The sequence below is a fragment of the Globicephala melas genome, chromosome 21, assembly GCF_963455315.2.
Source record: "Globicephala melas chromosome 21, mGloMel1.2, whole genome shotgun sequence".
NCBI lineage: Eukaryota > Metazoa > Chordata > Mammalia > Artiodactyla > Delphinidae > Globicephala > Globicephala melas.
Genome location: NC_083334.1, coordinates 18,210,330 through 18,230,569, shown reverse-complemented (window position 1 = coordinate 18,230,569; position 20,240 = coordinate 18,210,330).

The window sequence follows — 20,240 nt, the reverse complement described above, 5'->3', positions numbered from 1 at the left end:
TTAAAAATTGAATTCAATAAGAGAAGAAACGTGACGTATTTTCATTCTTGCTACTTGAAGTTAAATGATCAATCATCAGTATACTTCCTAAACATTAGGAAAAGTCCCTTGACTATTCAAGAGAGAACATAGGAAACTTCTCCCTTTAATGGAAGAGTGAACCCTGAAGGTTGAAATGGAGAAAAAGGAAGATGCACGTTTCTGCAAATTTAATCATTAAATGATAGTGATTGAGCATATTGATTTCTTCAGATTTTATGTCCAAGAGGAAATTTCAATCTTCAGGAAAGAGGACATATTCTGTAAGTATTTAGAGTAAATATTATGAAACTATGTATCTTTTCAGAGAGTACTTGTTACATGGAAATAATTTCTATATATAAGCAAGCAATAGCCTGCATTTGATGCCTTTATATTCTCAACTTGCCCCACTCCCAAATAAATTAATGCTTACTTAAAGATTAAATAAACCTTCTTGGAAAGTTATATGATTAGTTGAAATCATTGCATGTTAATTTAACTAAACAGCAGAATTTTATATGCTAAGATTTAGGATATTAACCCTTAAAAATCTAAAACAAATAAAACTTTTAAGAAAATATACAAAGAGTCAAAGCTTTATGTAAGAAACCAACTCACAAATTATAAACTTCTGGTTGAAATACAACAAATAAAATGTCCGTTACAGAAGGAAACTTACAGAAAACTTTTAAGGAAAATATGTCATAGTATTAATTAAATTCGAGAATTTTTAATCATCAGGATTTTAAGATTAAATTTCAGACTGTTATAAAAGCTACTGCTACAAAACACTAAAAGGAAATGTTATTACGAACCAATGAAATGAATAGACAAAGCATGATACTTATTTTATCTCTCTTTTTGCTAATGGAAATTATGTATAGCAACTTGAAGTCCTCAGAAGCATTGAAACTTTTTAATAACTTGTATTTCATACTATGTACATGACTCAGTGGGAAACTTCTCAAAATTCTACAAAGAATTTGTTCTAAGAAAGTTGGAGTTACAAGAGGAGATAAAAATTCAGAGAAACTGTGAGACTTTACTTTCCTATCTGAAATCACTACAAATTAATTCCAGTTGGAGAGATCAGTGTGATCCCTGGAAATTGGAAAATGCAGTTCTTCTCACAGGAAGGGAATACAGTGGATTTTATAACTACAAGACACTGGGGCCTAAAAACCTAAAAAAGAATGGGTAGTGAATACTTGGAAAGAGAAATTATGAGTACTAGGAGTCTGCCAGCACTTCCTTATTTTCTGTTTCTGAATGCAACACAACTGGAAAATCAGATAAATACTATAAAGTTTTGAATAAATTAGCTAATTTTGTATAACAATCCATCAAATATATCATTACTTTAAGAAAGAATCATATGTTTAGCTCACTTTGGATCAAAAACTTAGGTTGAGCTTAGCTAGGTGGCTCAACTGGGCTCCGCAGAACTCCCATGTGTGTCCAAGAGTCAGCTAGATACCAGCTGTTCTAGGATGGTGTCAGCAGGAACAACTGGGCCAACTGGCATAAATGGACATAAAGAGGATGTCATAACTCTTTTTAACATGGTTCTCACATTCCTCCAATAGACTACACTGCGAATTTTTCTGTAGTGAAAGTCTGGGTGCAAAGCAAACCACAGTTTGCAAGCCCATAAGCATCACATTTGCTGACCTCAGTTAGCCAAACTCATATGACTGAGCCCAGAATCAAAGGTGCTTCAGACTATCCACCTGCAATGACAGAAACTAATATTGGGCAATCAGCATAATTACTAAATCACAGTTCACTCTCTGGCTACACCCTGTCATGTGTAAAATATGCTTCACTTCATCCAGGATCTCTAAAACCTCATCCAATCTTGCATTAAGCTTGGAGCCCAGGATATCATGATTTGCAGCCAGACTTATCTATTCTGATGTGGTCTCTGTTGATAAGGAGACCAATTAACTAAAATAATTTATCCATTTCCATATACCAAACCATGAGACAGGAACAAGAAAACTGCAGTAAACATTATTATTCAAAAAGGGGAATAGAGGAAGGAGCATAATAGTCACTGGTCCATAACAATTCTGAAATCCTGCTGAACAAATGTTGTAAGATACTTCTGATCTGTACATAGGGAATGTTTTCAGATCAAGACTTAGTTATGGTCCTTGGAGATGCCTTTCCAGTACAATATTCTCTTTGAATCTTGGCTCTGCCACTTCTGAGACTTCATTAAAAATTATATCCATTGAGCAACATTCTCAGACTGGTCCTTCTTGTAGAAAGTTGGGGCCCTAGATGCCTTTTTGCATTTTGGATAATATCACACCATTTTAAACTAAGATCACAGTACTTTTTCTAATATAAGCACTCTCAAAAATTGTGTGGGTTTCCCATGATACAATTATATTACATTCCCTGCACCAAAAGCCAAGCACGCATTTTTTTTTTTAGACATTCCTTTGTCTCTCCAGACTTAAGAACTGCTAATTTTAGTTGTTGTATGACAATGTCCTTAAGGTTCCTAGTAGTTTACTTTATAACTTCAAGAGGCATCCAAGAGTCTTATCAGACCTTGGTTTGATTTTTGCCTCCAGTTGTATTCTACTTTGATAGAAAGTCTAGAGGTGGGAAATAGTTTTATTTTCCAACTCAACTAATCCTCATTTCTCTATATTTTCTCAAAATTCTGCTTGTAAATATGCTAGTTCTTTCTTTAGCTTATCTTTTTTCTTATAGTTCATTGCTATACATAACCATATAGTTGCTGACACTTTCAACATTCTGCATAATTGCATTCTGCCTTTCTGAAAGTCTGCCAATTTCAACAATCATGTGGTTGAAATTCAAAATTCCCTTAGCAATATCAAACAGATGATGGGGATGCTCTATATCTGTGATGTCTAAAATGGTTTCTACTTTCTACATGTATCAATTAAACAACTGAAGGGTGGGTATGTGACTGAGCAAATAAATTTCTAATTCAAATTAACTTTAGTTAATTTAAATTAAATTAGCCACTTGCAGCTAGTGGCTATTGTTTTAGACAGTGTAGCTTTGGTACTTTGTCACCCACGTTACTGCAGGCAAAAATTATACCAATTATTTTACCATTGCATTGAATCATTCTTTTCAATCTCTTTTAACAATTCCATCACCTAATTCCAGACTCTTCCTGTTATCTAGTCACAGATTCAAATTTTAACTAATTTTACTGTTGTTGTTATGGCAATTCCTCCCTCTGGTATATGCTTCTGTGGTTGTATAACACACTACCTAGTAAATTCATGGTTTCAACAACTGTTTATTTAACTCATTGTGGGTTGGTGATTTAACCTGGGTTTGACTGGGCAGTTTTTCAGATCCCTGCTAGGCTCCCATCTATGTCTGGGATTCAAACGTGCTTATCTAGGAAAACCTCAAGTTGGACAAGCTAGTTCAGCTGGAGTGAATAGGAAAAAGCCATTCTTCTCTACGTGCTTCTCATGAATCCTTGCAGCAGGTTAGTCTAGGCATGCTCCTATGGTGGTTGGGATGCATGAACGGCAGGAGATAAAGCTCTGGCATTCAAGAACATTTCTCAAACTCCCCAACATACAGAAAGGAAAGGACCACTAGGTAGCTAAATATATAGAAATGATTTATAAAAATGGAATCATCCTATGCCAGATTAATAAAAGCTTTACATTTGTTTACTTGAAATTGACAGGAGACAAAGAAACTGGGCCGAAGTGAAGGAATTTTAGGATTCCAGTTAAATTTTTTTTTTTACCACAATATCTCTAAGGTTATAAAAATAGATTACAAAAAAGCATTAAGATGCAAGAATCAATATATTTTTATACCGAATGTTTTCTGCTTTATAGGATATTGATTACATTCCTACAAAGAAGGATAAGGTATCATTATCCTTAGTATCATAAGAGCTCCTCCCTAATCATAAATCATAAGATCTCCTCCCTAATCATAAATCCCCATCTACTGGTTTTTATGATATATATGTTCATTCTAACACCACAATGCCCACAGAGGTTTACTCAAATGCCAACATTTAAATGTATTCAATTTTCATCATGAATGTTTTTATCACTGAGAGACTAAATATACAAATGGACAATGACCTGACCAAATATAAAAACAGAACTCTGACCCACAGCCTGCAGCAACTTTCCCAGCAAATCAATCCCTTATCTACAATAACTAGCCCAGGAAGTCAGTCCACTGTAAGTCAGACTTGGAGGACGCGAGACTGCTCTCTCTAGTTAACAGCATTGCTCCAGGAAGCCAAACAACAGACTCTGTAACAAGCAGTTCCAAACAGCCAGGACATGATTAATAACGACAGCTTTCCTGCTTGTTGTCCCTACTTCCAATTTAGGACCAAGCGAGAAAGCCAAATACACACACTTAACCAATCACATAGGACACCCACTCCTCATTAGTCTTCCTACAGCTTCCTCAGGCCAACAGCCTCCAATCAGGGCATATCTGAAGCCTCCCTTTTTCTCCACCATAAAAATTTCCCACTCCCCCGCTGGCATTTGGGTCTCTGCCAAAATGCAAATGATGGTGGCTGGCTCCCTTGTTACGGCAAGGTCTCAATAAGTGGACTTTGCTTATTCTCATCTGTTGTATCTTTATTTCCACACCACAACCTTTTCTACCTCTGCTTATTTTGATTCATGAGTAGATCGGTCATTCTTATGATTTCTTTTACCTGGCAGATATAGTTTTATTATGATTATATTACAATATAATTACAAAAATTATAATTTCAATTGGGTATATATTTGTAGTTATTTTTTCCTTGAAATAGATGATATATTTTCATCCTGCAAAAATCAAAACCCTAGTAGACATAGATCTGGATAAATTATACTCCTGTTCCTGTTTCTATATCACCTTCCTCTTTGCCCACTTCTCATGGCAAACCACTTTTATTATTTTTAATCTTTATAGTGTTTTTGAAATCAGATATAAGCATATGTTAATATATTCCTACTCTCTCTTACTTACATTAAAATATACCATACTGTATACATTCTTCTGTGCCTATTTTTATTTTATTTAACAATATATCCTATTTTGCCAGCAAAATATAGATTTCCATTTTTAACAGCCTTATAGAGCTATAATTTCATAAAATAACCTGTACATCTGAAGTGTACAATTTGATGTTTTGGAAAATGTATACACTGATGAAACAATTGCCACAATCAAGATAACACATATATCATCCTCTTGTCTCCCTGTACCCATTTTATATCTGCCTCACATCCCATCTTAGCCTGATCTCCAGGCAATCACTGATATGCATCCTATCATATGCATAAGTTTGAATTTTCTAGAATTTTACATGAATGCAACCATACAATATATATTCTTTATTATATGACTTCTTTCACTTAGGATAATTATTTTGAAAATCTTCAAAGTTTCATGTATAAATACCTCATTACTTTTTATTGCTATGAGTATTTCATTATGTGAATACAATATAATTATCCATTCTTCTCATGATGACTCCTTGCATTGCTTCCATGTTTTACTTTATACAATGAAGCTGCCATGAATGTCCATGTCCATATCTTTGTAGAAACATATGCTTTCATTTCTCTTAGTAAAATACCTAGGTGTGGAATGGCTTGGTCATATGGTAAGTGTATGTTTTACTTTTTGTAAAACTACCAAACAGTTTTCCAAAGTAGTTGTACAATTTTACATTTCTACCAGCAGTGGATGAGATTTCCAGTTACTCTATTTGTTCACCAACACTTGGAATGGTCAGTCAGTTTAATTGTAGGTATGCTAATAGAGCTTCAGGGGCATCTCATTGTGGTTTTAATATGCATTTCATTAACTAGGGATGTTGTGCATCTTTTCATGTGCTTATTTGCCGTTTGTGTATCTTACCTGGTGAAGTGCTTGTTTACATATTTTGACCATTTAAATTGGATTGCTTGTTTCCATATTTTTGAGTTTTGAGATTTACATATTCTTGATATAAGTCCTTTGTTAGACAGATGAATTGCAACTATTTTCTCCTAGTCTATTACTTATCCTTTTTTATTCATTCCTTTAACAATGTACTTTGGAGACCAGAATTTTTTTTATCTTGGGGAGTTCTAATTTATTTTTTTTTTTGTATGGATCATGCTTTTGAGGAGAGCTTACATCTTAATGACTTGAATCTTCCTATCCATGGAATATATTTTCATTTATTCAAACGTTCTTTAGTTTCTCACAGCAATGCTTTGGAGTTTTCAGTGTACAGGTAGTTCCTAACTTTTCTCAGTTTCATCCGTAAGCACTTCATATTCTTAATACTCTAAATTACATGTCTATGGGTTTGTAAGTATTAAATCAAACTTGGATTCCTGAGATAAACTCCATTTATGATGATGTATTAACCTTTTTTACATATTATTGGATTTTGAGGAATATTATTCTGGAGTATTGTTTTCTATTAATGTCTTTGGGTTTGGTATAAGAGTTTGCTGGCTTCATAGAGTAAGTTGGAACATATTTCTTCCTTTTAAATTTTCCACAAGGATTTGTGTAGACTTGGTATCATTCCCTCCTTAAAAATTTGATAGGATTCACCAATGAAGTTGTTAGCCCATGGAATTTTTTTTTCCCATGGAAAATGTTTGGCTACAAATTTCTTTATTTCTTCTTGCTTGTGTTTGGTTAGTTTGTGTCTTTAAAGTACTTTGTCCATGTCATTTAAGCTTTAAAGAGTATTGTCATTGAGTAATTAAATATATTTTGTTATTTTCTTTTTAATAGCTATAGAATCTGTAGTATTGTCACCTCTCTCATTCCTGATATTGGTATTTGTATCTTCTCTTATTTTTGATTAGCCCAGCAAGAATTTTACCAACTTTATTATCTCAAAGTCAACTCTTGTTTTCATGGGTTTTCTCTTTGTGTTTGTGCTTGCTATTTCATTCGTCTCTACTACTCTGATCTTTATTATTTCTTCTGCTTAGCTTGGGCTTAATTTACCTCCTATTTCTAGATTCTTAAGGTAGATACTGAGAAAATTGACTCCACAGTATTTTGTTGTTATTATATAATGGAATTTAAATAATGAGAAAAGAATCTTGTGTATTTATCTATGTAGTTGCCATTATAAATGCTTTTTATTACTTTGTTTAATTTATTTATGTATCTGGGATTATTTTTGGGGTCGACTGGTGATGAATACCTGGAAAAGCTTTTATTATTTCATGTTTGAAAGATATTTTTGCTGCTTATAAAATTCTGGATTGACCTTTTCTCTCAATATTTTGAAGTTACTGTTTTCTCACTTGCATTGTATCCAATAAAAAAAATCTGTTGTTTTAAATATTGTTCCTTAGTTTTTAATGTGTCTTTTTCTTCCAGCTGCTTTTAAGGTATTTACTTTATCATGGTTTTGTGCAACTTGATTATGGTGTGCCTTGATGTTTTCTTTTTCCTTCTTGTTTTTTGTGCTTGAACTTTATTGATCTTTTTCAATCTGTGGGTTTATAATTTTCACAGAAATTTGGAAATTTGGGGGCCTTGTTTCTTTAAAGATTTTCTGCCCTCTTCAAGAACTTCAATTAAACATCATATGTTAGGTGCTTAAAATTATTCCACAGATCAGAGATATTCTGTTCATTTTTAGTGTTCTGTTCATTTTTGTTCTATCTTATGTATTTTAACATTTTTCTAATACAATTTTGTGTAAAAACTATTGAGAAGCCTTAAAATAATCAAATAAATAAAAATTCAAATAAATAGTTGGTGTTAAATTTCTGAGTATAATTGTTTTCCCATGTGGATTTTATAATATTATTTTCCTCTTACTTTAAAAAGAGACATAAAATTGAACCATGTAAAAACCCAAATTAGAATATTATTCTATTCCAATTTTTAAAAATACAAGCCATCTTCACTCTCTACAGCATTTCCTCATTTACACAATGAGCACAAGAAAAGTATTCATTTATTCATACTATATGAAACCTATGAGCTAAATTTTAACTCTTCTGATTGAACTGCTTATTTAGACAAGATGAATACAATTTCAGGGCTTACTTTTATTTCCCACCTCCCAGTCTGTCACTGTTGTTGTTATTTGGTAATTGTAAGTCTGAAATTTTGGAGGAGTTTATTAACCTCAAGTAGGTGAGCAGCTTCCAGAGCATCTCTACCTTTAGTGCTAAGGTGTGAAATAGCTAATAGTTGAAAAACACTGAACACAATTACAATGTAAGGTAAAATTTATCTCCATAGGTAAACTGCTTAGATAAAACTTTGGGACCAAGTCAGGACAATAATTCAAATATTTTTAAAGAGATTCTTTATATTTAAGAAGTGAAGGTTAGAAAATTTTATGCAATTGAATATATTTTATTAAGATATAATTTATATATAATAAATTATACAGATATTAAGTGATTAATTCCATGATTTTCATATTTTATTAAGATGTAATTTATATATAATAAATTATACAGATATTAAGTGATTAATTCCATGATTTTCATCAATTACATATGCTCAGGGACTACCACACAAAAGAAAACATAGAGTAATTCCATCATCCTAGGAAGATTCTTCATTACCCTTTCCAGTCAATACACACCTACCATAGGCTATTACCCATTTCTATTTCAATTATTTTTAGTTTAGTTTAAGTTTGTTTCTTTTTCTATTTTCTTATGCTTTAAGGTTTAGATGACTAGTTTTACTATTTTCTTCTCAAATATAAGCAGAGCTATAATTTTCTAAGTCCTAGTTAGTATTGTCCTACACATTTCATTTTCATTCAAAAGTAATTTTTTCTTGTATTTAATATAATTTTTGAGTTATTTCCTCAAGCTATTCTTTGTCTATTACTATTTCAGTTATTTATACAATTTTGTTTTTTCTTTTGTTCTGGTTTAATTTCTCTTTTTTATATTTTTAAGTTGGGTGCTTAGACCATTAATTTTACTTTCTTCTTTCCTAATAAAAGCACATGACACTAGACATTTTTTTTTAAGTCTAGTTTAGACACATGCAACAAATTTCTACTGTCATTCAAAATCTTGTTTTTTAAATTTTTTGTGTAATTCCTTCTTTGACTTAATTTCCAATTATTTGGGTTTCCAACATATCATTTCCTAATTGATTTTGAATATATTTCCATTGTTATCAGAATAATATTTTTATGATGTACATTTACATGTACTGAGAATTACTAAATGTCTTGTGTCTTTTAAAATAATGTATACCCTTAAGTAGTTGGATATCATATTTCTATAAATATCAATTAGTTCAGGTTGCTTTATAGTGTTGTTAAAATCTTCTGTGTATTTAATAAACTTTTTTGTTTTTTGGTCTGTTTTACCAATTACTGAAATCTGCCCCTGTTGCGGATCTGTCTACATCTTTTCCATGCTGTAAAATTTTTCATCACATACTTTGAAATTCTGTTAAGTGCATGCATATTTCAAACTTCTATGCTTCCTTGAAGTATTGATTCTTCTATTATTACAAATTATCTCTCTCAATCTCTAGTAATACTCTTCCCCTTGAAGTCTACTTTGTCTGATACAGCCATTGCTTAGTGCTTGCATCGTACATTTTCACACAGCTTTACTTTTAAAATAGTTCTTTCTCTATATTTAAATATAATTATTTTTATTCCAAACATAGTTGGCTCTTACTTTTCACCCACTCTGATAATCTTGGGCTTTTAATGGGGGTGGGCATTAGTCCATTTCCATGTAACATAACTACTGATAAGATTAGGCTTAAGTCTAAAATTTGTTACTTATTTTCTATTTATCCTACTTTACCTCTGTTTCATTGCTCCTATTTTTTGTCTTCTTTTCAGTGAACTGAATATATTCGAAATTCCAATTTTTCTTCTTTTGCTTTCTAGCTCCACCTCTTTGTGTTTTGTTCTAGAGATTATCTTAGCCATTTTGTTATTATAGTTTACGTTTAAACAATATTTCACTATCTCATAATGTAAGAAGCTGACAACTTTATTATTTCTTCCATCCGTCTCTCATCCTCTGTGCTCTTCTACTATAATTTTACCTGCACTTTTGCCCAAAATTCCAAAATACATTGTTATTGTTACTGTTCTAAACGTTTGCATGTATATACATATATGTGTGTGTGTGTGTGTGTGTGTGTGTGTATGTGTGTGTGTGTATACACACATACACATTCTAAAAGAAAGCGCTTCATTTCTTCCAGTAGATCTAAGGTTCTGTCTGGTATTATTCTCCTTCATTTTAAAGTACTTCTTTTAGAATTTGTTGCTATGTGTTTCAGTTACAGATAAATTATTTCAGCTTTAGTCCATCTGAAATTGTCATTTTCCTCCATTCAGTATTGAATTTTGTTCTTCTGTATGTTACATCTTCCTCTGGCTGCTTAAAGATTTATTACTATTTGATTTTTCAGCAGTTTGACTATGATGTGTCTTGCTGTAGTTTTCTTTTTATTTATTCTCCTTTAGAATTTGCTCAGTTTCTTAGATGTGTGATTAGACAGTATTCAATAATTTTGGAAAGCTCTCAGACATTATCTTTATAAATATTTTACCTGTCCCATTCTCATTTTCCTTCTTCATGCCCAGTTACACGTGTTTTTACCATTTGATATTTTGCCACAGACACTGGCTGTTCTGTTTTTCTTTTGTTTCTTTTTCCCTCTCTTGTTTCTGTTTTTGTTTCACTTTGGATACTTTATCTGTTGTCATGTTCATTGATTTTTACCTTTGTTGCCTCTATTCTGATGTAAAATCTATCTAATGAATTCTTTTTTCTGTCTTATATTTTATTTAATATATCCATTTGGTTCTCCTTTTTGTAGTTTATTTCTTTTTCTTGAAATTTTCCATCGGTTCACACACGTTGGTCACCTTTCCCACCAAATACTTTAGTATTTTTATCAATTATTTTAAAGACCCGTTCTGACATTTTAAATTTCATCATAGTTACTTTAAATACCTTTTCTGACATTTCTAATTTTACAGTCATCTCTGTATTTATCTATATGGACTATTTATCTTGCTGATTTTGGGTTAAATGCTCTTTCTTATTGTATTGGGGGGGGCATTAGTTATTTTGTACAAAATAGAAACTTACGTTGTGATGTCAAAAGCAAAACCTGCAGGATATACTTCCTTATACTGATAAGCTGCTAGAGTCAATAAGTTAAGTCAGTAAGATCTATAGTGAAATTTTATTTGTTATGATTTTTATTTGTTACAATTTCCCATTGGCTTTCAGTGTAAGATCAGAAATTTTTTTTCAGTAGGGTTTGGTATCTAAGGACTGGTGTTATTCTGATAAGCCATTTGCTCTTTACAGCCAAGACCCAGCTTTAGAAATTGTAAGATAACTTCTCTTCATAGAGAGGCTTTCAATTTTTGAATACTGCTCTTTGGAGTCCTGCTCTTTGTCTTCCAGTCTTCCTTGGCCTACTCTTGACTCTTGCCTTCTGCCCTGCCTCATCTTTGGAGTACAGATGCTTTACACTTTGTGACAACTAAGGATAATTATGAGCATTTTCTCTCAGGTTTCCCACCTTTAGCTTTCCAGAGTTGAAAGCCAAGCATGTCTTGGAAAATTTCTCAGTTTTCCTGTGCCAATCCCAGCCTTCAGTTGCTGAAAGTCTGAAGTGCCTTTAGTGTATTTATCATGCTCTGACCCCAGTCTTTTGTGAAGAACTCCCAGGCACCAAGTGAAAATCTGTGAGAAAAAATTGGTAGCAAGGTTCAGACTCACATGATGCCTATGGCTCATCAGCATCCTAATCTGTTATAAGAGTCCATATACAGCCATAAAAAGCTCATGATAATTTATCAGTTCCTTTACCCCTTCTATGGTAAATTTCTCATCGTACCACTACTCCACCAGAGATGAGGTGATAAGCTCCACCACCATAGTTCTCTTATCGCCTAGAAAGTGATGTCACTATCTAGAATTTAGTTGATTAACTTTCATCGAGTCTTCAGGTCTTGCTGGTAAAACAAACAAAAACAATGATTTTGTAGATTATTTGGCTTGTTTTTCATGTTAGGCTATGGGTGATGTCCTTTTGTGACTTTTACATCATTACTAGAAGCAAAATAGGCAATTAGATATTGTCACATTTCTAAAATTAAAAAGAAAGAAATTTTTAATATGATGGACTTGGAAGTCATTAGGGATAAACAATCATATGTGATATTTATATCTGTATTCTATGTGCTGACAACCTAAATATTCTCCACTTAATAAAAAAATTCTGAGACATACAATTTTCCTGTACTCCATCTTTCTTTCTGATAATCTTAAGAAAACACATTCTTACACAAAATATTGTGAACATGTTTACACGAAGAACGCAATATTTTAAATTATTTTACCCAATCTAGCAACAAAGAATTGAAATTCAGGAAATAGCTTACTAGATGCCATCTCATGGTAGAATAATGTTATCTAAAGGTGTGTAGCATCTCTGATTTCATGAGACTGCTTGTTAGAATTCTGCCCATGAGATCACTGAATATCAAGTCATTGCCTGCTGAAGTTACTTACATGGATAAGTTTTGTTGCTTATTTTACCACTGACAAAATAGTAAGAAAAAGACAACAAAAGCAAATACATGTACAGAACTGTATTGCTGCAATTTGGCAACGTGCAAAAATACCGCAGTCTGACAATGTGAAAAAATGACATTTTTCAGCCATACTTGAATTTGGTCTAATAAGAGATATGTATTTCACATAAAGCACATTTTTATCTATATACGTACCATTGTATATTTTTATCAAAAATTTTCTCTTTCACAGTAAAATAGTGCTGTTATGTGTTGCTTTATGCATTAAATGTGTAGTTTCTAAAGAATGAGCAGAGCTGAGGAAAGCAGTCTTCTGACTCAGCATATTTGCATTCCCAAGAATCTTATTTAATTGGAAGAATTTTACTGCAATTGTCCTTTTTAGTGTTGCAAAGTCTTCAAAATAGTTTGTAAGTCTCCCCACCAATCAGAAAACAAACCTGATTACCATACAAGATAAGAAACATGTAATATGCTTAATTCAGTCTGTTTAATTTTATAGGTAATTTTTAGTTTATTAGAATTCTTTTTTTTTTCAGTTTGCAACTCAGAGAATAAAGAAGGGGAACACAATGCTTCTTTAAAAATATCCTGCACGTGACTAAACCCCAACTACTCTGTAGGTAATGAAACTGTATTTTATATTGAGTTATGCACATCTCATTTAAATATCTGATAAAATTTTTAGGGACTTCTTGACCACACAACTTTGCGTTAACAGAACAATAGCATGTCACTGAATAACAATTGGTGAGATATTCATGAAAGGTCTGCTACCTGTAAGAGCAAGCTAATGATAGGCAAAAAGACTGAGGCGGAAGGAATGGGAGTTGGGGAGGCAAGGTGGGAACTTCTAAAGGATCTTGTACTTGGTGCTATGAAACACTCTTAGGAGTATAGGTCTGGTGTTTCTGGTGAGAGTCATGATGAAATTAAGTCATTTAAAATTTTTAGGCTTAGTCTGAAATTGGATAGTTAATGTCTTAGCAAAGGTATAAAGAATTTTCAATACAGAATATTCTGATGAAGATTTCCTCTGAAACTCATCAAATTCACTCTGAATCCTATTATGGAGTGATCTGTAATTTTATTTTGTATAATAAGTCAGGGCTAGAGATTTAGATAGCTTTGCTTGCTCTGCCTAGTTTCTGGGTCAAAATGAGATTAAATAAGTATAAATATACATCAGAGAATAGAGAAGAACATCATTGCAAATTCCTATGGGTATAAAAAAGGAAATACTCCTGCATTTAAATCTGTATATGCCCTTATTACTTGTGTGATTCAGGCATAATTCAAAAGCTGAGCTTCATCTCTTCTATCTGGCCCTTAGAATTAATTCAAGATTAGAGGCATTATGTGCAAAAGACTTACTATAACGCCTGGAACATAGGAGGAATGGAAGAGCAGAGTTTAGTAGATCTTTCATTGGTTAACTCCCAGTGGCCTGATATTTTGGATGAGGATCCTGAACTAAAAGTGTGTTACTAAAAACTCTAACTGATCCATAATTGCAGATCGTCAATGGAATATTAATGTATAGTATCAAGGAATTGAATTTTTGTTAATATAATTGCTTTCTTCATTAAACTAATATATGTTAGTTACTGCTCTAGATGTTTAAACATAATTACAACATAGCCTCATTGTCTCTACATTTTAGCTTAATTCTAGGCTTTGTCTCTTTCTCAGACAGGTACTATAAAATAAAAATTAGATAATTCATTTTAAAATCATTAAAAGTAGATTAGAGAATGCATATCTACATATTTAGCTTTGGCATTTAAAGTTGCTTATTAAAAATCATTTATAATTCATTTTACCCAATGTAATAAAAGCATATTAGTTGTGAAGAAATAAATGAATTCAAATATTTTTCATGAGCACTAAAATTGCTGATAATTTCCAAACCTAAGAAGGATTTTCCCTTTCATTTGGAAATTACAGAACAAAGGCAAACATTTAAAACGGGAACACATGATAAAAATGGGGAATTTTCTATGTTGTATAAAAATGACAATGCATTTCAGAAATCTACTTTAAGGCAAAAGATAAAATGACATATATGACTTAATTGCCACATAGCAATAAATTTAATATTTAATAGTTTTTATGGCTTAACATGCCAGACATTGTGCTACATTTTTATATATATTACTTCAATTAATTCTCATAGCAATTGTATGAAATAAGCATAGTATCTCTCTTTTACAGATGTGGAGTTCACACTTCTAGAATTCTATGGGCTTAGATTTGAGTTAATTAATTCTTTTTTATATAATTGTGGTAAAATATACATAAAATGACATTTACCATTTGAACCACTTTGAAGTTTATGATTTAGTGACATTAAGCACATTTATATTGGTGTGTAACCATCACAACTATCCATCTCCAGAACTTTTCATCATCTCAAACTGAATCTCTGTATCCCTTAAACAATAACTCCTCATTTTCTTCTTCCCTCAACCACTATTCTACTTTCTGACTCTAAGAATTTGACTGTTCTAGGTACCTCATATAAGTGGGAATAATACAATATTTGTCTTTTTGTGTCTAGCATATTTCACTTAGTATAATATCCTCAAGTTTCATCCATGCTGTAACATATATTAGAATTTCCTTCCTTTTAAGGCTGAATAATAATCTATTGTATGCATATATATATCATATTTTGTTTATCCATTTTGTTGATGGACATTTGGGTTATTTCTCCCTTTTGGCTATTGTGGAAAATGTTGTTATGAACATTGGTATACAAATACTGTTTGAAGCTCTGCTTTCATTTCTTTTGGATATATACTTACAAGTGGAATTGCTGACTCACATGGTAATCGTATGTTTAAGTTTCGAGGCCTCACAATTACTATTTTCCAGAGCAACCATACACCATTTTACATTACCACCAGCAGCCCACTAGAGTTCTAATTTCTCCATAACCTTGCTAACACTTATTTCTTTTTTTTTTCCACATTAATAGTATTTCACTGTAGTTTTGATTTGCTTTTTTCTTTTCATGCACTTATAGTCATATGTGCACATTCTTTGGAGAAATGTATATCAAGTTCTTTTCTATTTTTTAGTTGAGTTCCTTATTGTGGAATTGTAGGAGATTTTTTTGTATATTCTAGATATCAATTCCTTATCAGATATATGATTTTCAAATATTTTCTCCTATTCTGTGGATTGTCTTCTAACTTTTTCATTAGTGTTCTTTGATGCACAAAAGTTATTTGTTTTGAAGAAGTTCAATGTATCTATTTTCTCTTTTGTTGCCTATGTTTTTGGTGTCATACCCAAGAAGTCATTGTCAAATCCATTGCTGTGAATATTTCCTCTTTGTTTCTTCAAAGAGTTTTATAGTTTTAGCTTTACATTTAGGACTTTGATCCATTTTGAGTTAATTTTTATATGGTTTTAGCTATGGGTTCAATTTCATTCTTTTGCGTGTGGATATCCATGTTTCCCAGAACAATTTTTTAAAAAGATTATCATTTCCCACTGACATCATTGTTAAAAATCATTTGACAATATATGTGAGAATTTATATCTGGGCTTTGGTCTATAGATCTGTCTTCATGCCAGTATCACACTGATTTGATTACTATAATAAATTTTGAAATCAGGAAGTGCAAGTTCTTCCACTTTTTCCTTTTCAAGAGTGTTTTGACTACTCAGGATCCCTTGAGATTGCATATGAAGTTTTGGAGAGTTTTCTTCTATTTCTGCAAAGAAACATCAATGGGATTTTGATAGGGATTGCACTGAATCTGTACATTGCTTTGCATAGTATTGACATCTTAACAATATTGTCTTCCGATTCATGAGCATGGGACGGCTTTCCCTTTATTGGCATCTTTCTTAATTTCTTTAAGCAATGTTTTGTAGTTGTCAAGGTATAAGTCTGTTGCCTCCTCTGTTAAGTTTATTTCTAAGCATTTTATTCCGTTTGAGGCTGTTTTTTGTTTAATTTTCTTTTTATATTGTTCATTGTTATTGTAGAGAAACACAATGAATTTTTACATGTTGATTTTGTATCTCGTAATTTTGCTGAATTCATTTATTGATTCTAATTAATTCTAGTATTTTTAAATAAAATATTTAGAGGATGTTGTATATAAGATAATGTCATCTGTGAACAGAAATAATTTTACTTCTTTTACAATTTAGATTCCTTTTATTTCTTTGTCTGGCCTAATTGCTCTGGCTAGAACTTCCAATACTATGTTGAATAGAAGTAGTGAAGTGGACATCCTTGTCTTGGTCCTGACCTTAGAGTAAAAACTTTTAGTCTTTCACTGTTGGGCATAGTGTTAGCTGTGGATTTTCCATATTTGGTCTTTACTGTGTTGAAGATGTTTCTGAGTCCACTCATTCTTATCTCAGAGTCTGCAATGTTAACTAATACCTCTCAGTTGCTTCCTACTTCTGTATCAAAATTTTTTATTGAATTACAGAAATTATCTATCAAGTGCTAACTCACTCCAGGGCACTGTGCTACCTACTGGTATTTCTGAGATTCATCCAACATATCTGTTGCTCTTTGGTGCTTAAAAATGTAGTGGAAAGAATATATCATTTGAGTTTTAACAGAAGAAGAGTATGCACAGAATGCTAGGAGCAGAGAGAGAGAGAGAAATAGAGAGGGACATAACTTAACTCTTCCTTGATGGAGGAGGTCAGATACATCCCAGAGGTGAGCACTGAAGAATAAATAATTATCTATTTGGTGAATAAGTATCCTGACATTCAGGAAGTACAGGTTGATTCTAAAGCATTCCAGAAATAGAACACATGATACGCACTGGGAAGGGAATATATGTCAGGCTCAGGGATTTGCAAATAGAGATGCCTAAATTGTGTCATGTGAATTTGGTATGTATCTTGATATGAAAAGATACATTTAAAATGTAATTGGTAATTACATTTTAATAACAGCACACACAAACATATATACACAAAAGGAGGAAGAATATTTATTTATTTATTTACTCATTTCTCTTGCCTAACTACTTCCCAATAGGTGTTAATAGGATCTAGGAATTGGAGGGCTACATTTAGAATTAGATTTTTCTGTTTAAACATCATTTTTTAACATTTGCATTCAACTTTTGTAATGAGGTTAATAATAGCATAGATACCTATATTATGCTTATTTGGTTTGCATTTTATAGTCAGATATTGTATGAATAATTTTTGTATTAATTGGTTCTTAAATTCATCCAATTTTTTGGTTTGCTGGTCAACAAACAAGTACTTTTAAAATAAAAATAATGCATATTTTAAGTCCCTGAATAACTGAAGATGTCTTACTATTGTCTTTACCCAAGAAATACAGGTTTGGATGAGAAAAAAATTCTTTACAACACTTTTCCTTTCAAAATTTTGCATATATTTCTCCACTGTCTTCTAACATTTAGAGTTGCTGAGAAGTGTCAGCTTAACTTTGCCTCTTTTGTAGATAAGTTCTTTTTTCTCCTCTACCTAGGTTACACCTGGGTTTTTTCCTTATCTTTCTTCCTCATCTTTTTTATGGCCTAAGGAAAACTGTATTTAATTTTTAATGTTTGACTATGGTTGCTGTTACAATTGCTCTGTATTCTTCTTCAAAATTATACTGAATCTCAATTTCTGTCATAATTATTTAAAATTGATTTCTTAATTGTTCTCATCTATTTTTTTTATGCTGCATCATTGGAAAATTTATCAAAAAACATTTCCCTTATTATTAACTCAGTTGTCTAAAACACTAATTAAGTTCTTTTTAGACACAAAAATTAAAGAATATAATTAGAATTTCCAAACACAAATAGATTGGAAGATTATATTTATGCACAAAGTTCAAATGGTCTGATCAGATGAAAGAATGGTGAAGTAAAGTGATTATTGCCAGACTGGCATACTAAATAAGATTTTTTTGAAAAAACCTAAAATTTAAATTGTGGAATAAATACATGTGTGTTTATTTGAATATCAATTCAGAAAGTTATTGTATCATTTTTAAAAGTAAGAAAAATAAAGTAATTTAAAGAAGAATGAAGAGCATGCTGAATGCATGGAGTCATCTTACAACTGTGGTATTTATAAGTCAAATCCATCTTGGAATATACTGTTTAATATTGTTCTCCACATTCCAGGGATGAAGAAGAATGGGTTGTTTAACAAAAAGAAAAGGAAAGAAAGGAAGAGAGGAAAGAAGGAAATTTAGAATCAGGAAGACTCAATACAATAAAAGTAATTATTTTCGTAAAACTTTTAGAACACTGGAGTTAAGTGAAATACTAAAAATTTAGTCAGGTAACCTATCTGTCAACATGGGAGAGGGGAGGAGGTATATATTGTCATATGAACCTCTAATTTAAGATTCTGGAGTTCAATTATGCTTCATCTGATTTGGCTCATGCAGGTCGGAAGTTAATATGAGCCATCAGTAAGAGTAGTGTAAATGCAGAGCTTACATATGGACTGAAACAATCTTAAAAATGACCTTGCAGCCAAGATGAAGTTTCACTTAATTTTATAAGTACTAAGGTACATAGAGCTTTTTTTTTTAACATCTTTATTGGAGTATAATTGCTTTACAATGTTGTGTTAGTTTCTGCTTTATAACAAAGTGAATCAGCTGTACATATACATATATCCCCATATCTCTTCCCTCTTGCGTCTCCCTCCCTCCCACCCTCCCTATCCCACCCCTCTAGGTGGTCACAAAGCACCGAGCTGATCTCCCTGTGCTATGAGACTGCTTCCCACTAGCTACTGGTTTTATATCTGGTAGTGTATATATGTCCATGCCACTCTCTAACTTCATCCCAGCTTACCCTTCCCCCTCCCTGTGTCCTCAAGTCCATTCTCTAGTAGGTCTGCATCTTTATTCCCGTCCTGCCCCTAGGTTCTTCATGACCTTTTTTTTTTTTTAGATTCGATATATATGTGTTAGCATACGGTATTTGTTTTTCTCTTTCTGACTTACTTCACTCTGTATGACAGACTCTAGGTCCATCTACCTCACTACAAATAACTCAGTTTCGTTCCTTTTTATGGCTGAGTAATATTCCATTGTATATATGTGCCACATCTTTATCCATTCATCTGTTGATGGACACTTAGGTTGCTTCCATGTCATGGCTATTGTAAATACTGCTGCAATGAACATTGTGGTATATTACTCTTTGAATTATGGTTTTCTCTGGGTACATGCCCAGTGGTGGGATTGCCGGGTCATATGGTAGTTCTATTTGTAGTTTTTTAAGGAACCTCCATACTGTTCTCCATAGTGGCCATATCAATTTACATTCCCACCAACAGTGCAAGAGGGTTCCCTTTTCTCTACACCCTCTCCAGCATTCATTGTTTGTAGATTTTTTGATGAGGGCCATTCTGACCAGTATGAGATATCATCTCATTGTAGTCGTTGTTTCTGTTTTTTGGGGTTTTTTTGCAGTACGCAGGCCTCTCACTGTTGTGGCCTCTCCCACTATGGAGCACAGGCTCCGGATGCACAGGCTCAGTGGCCATGGCTCACGGGCCCAGCCACACCGCAGCATGTGGGATCCTCCCGGACCAGGGCACGAACCCATGTCCCCTTCATCAGCAGGCAGACTCCCAACCACTGTGCCACCAGGGAAGCCCTTCATTGTAGTTTTGATTT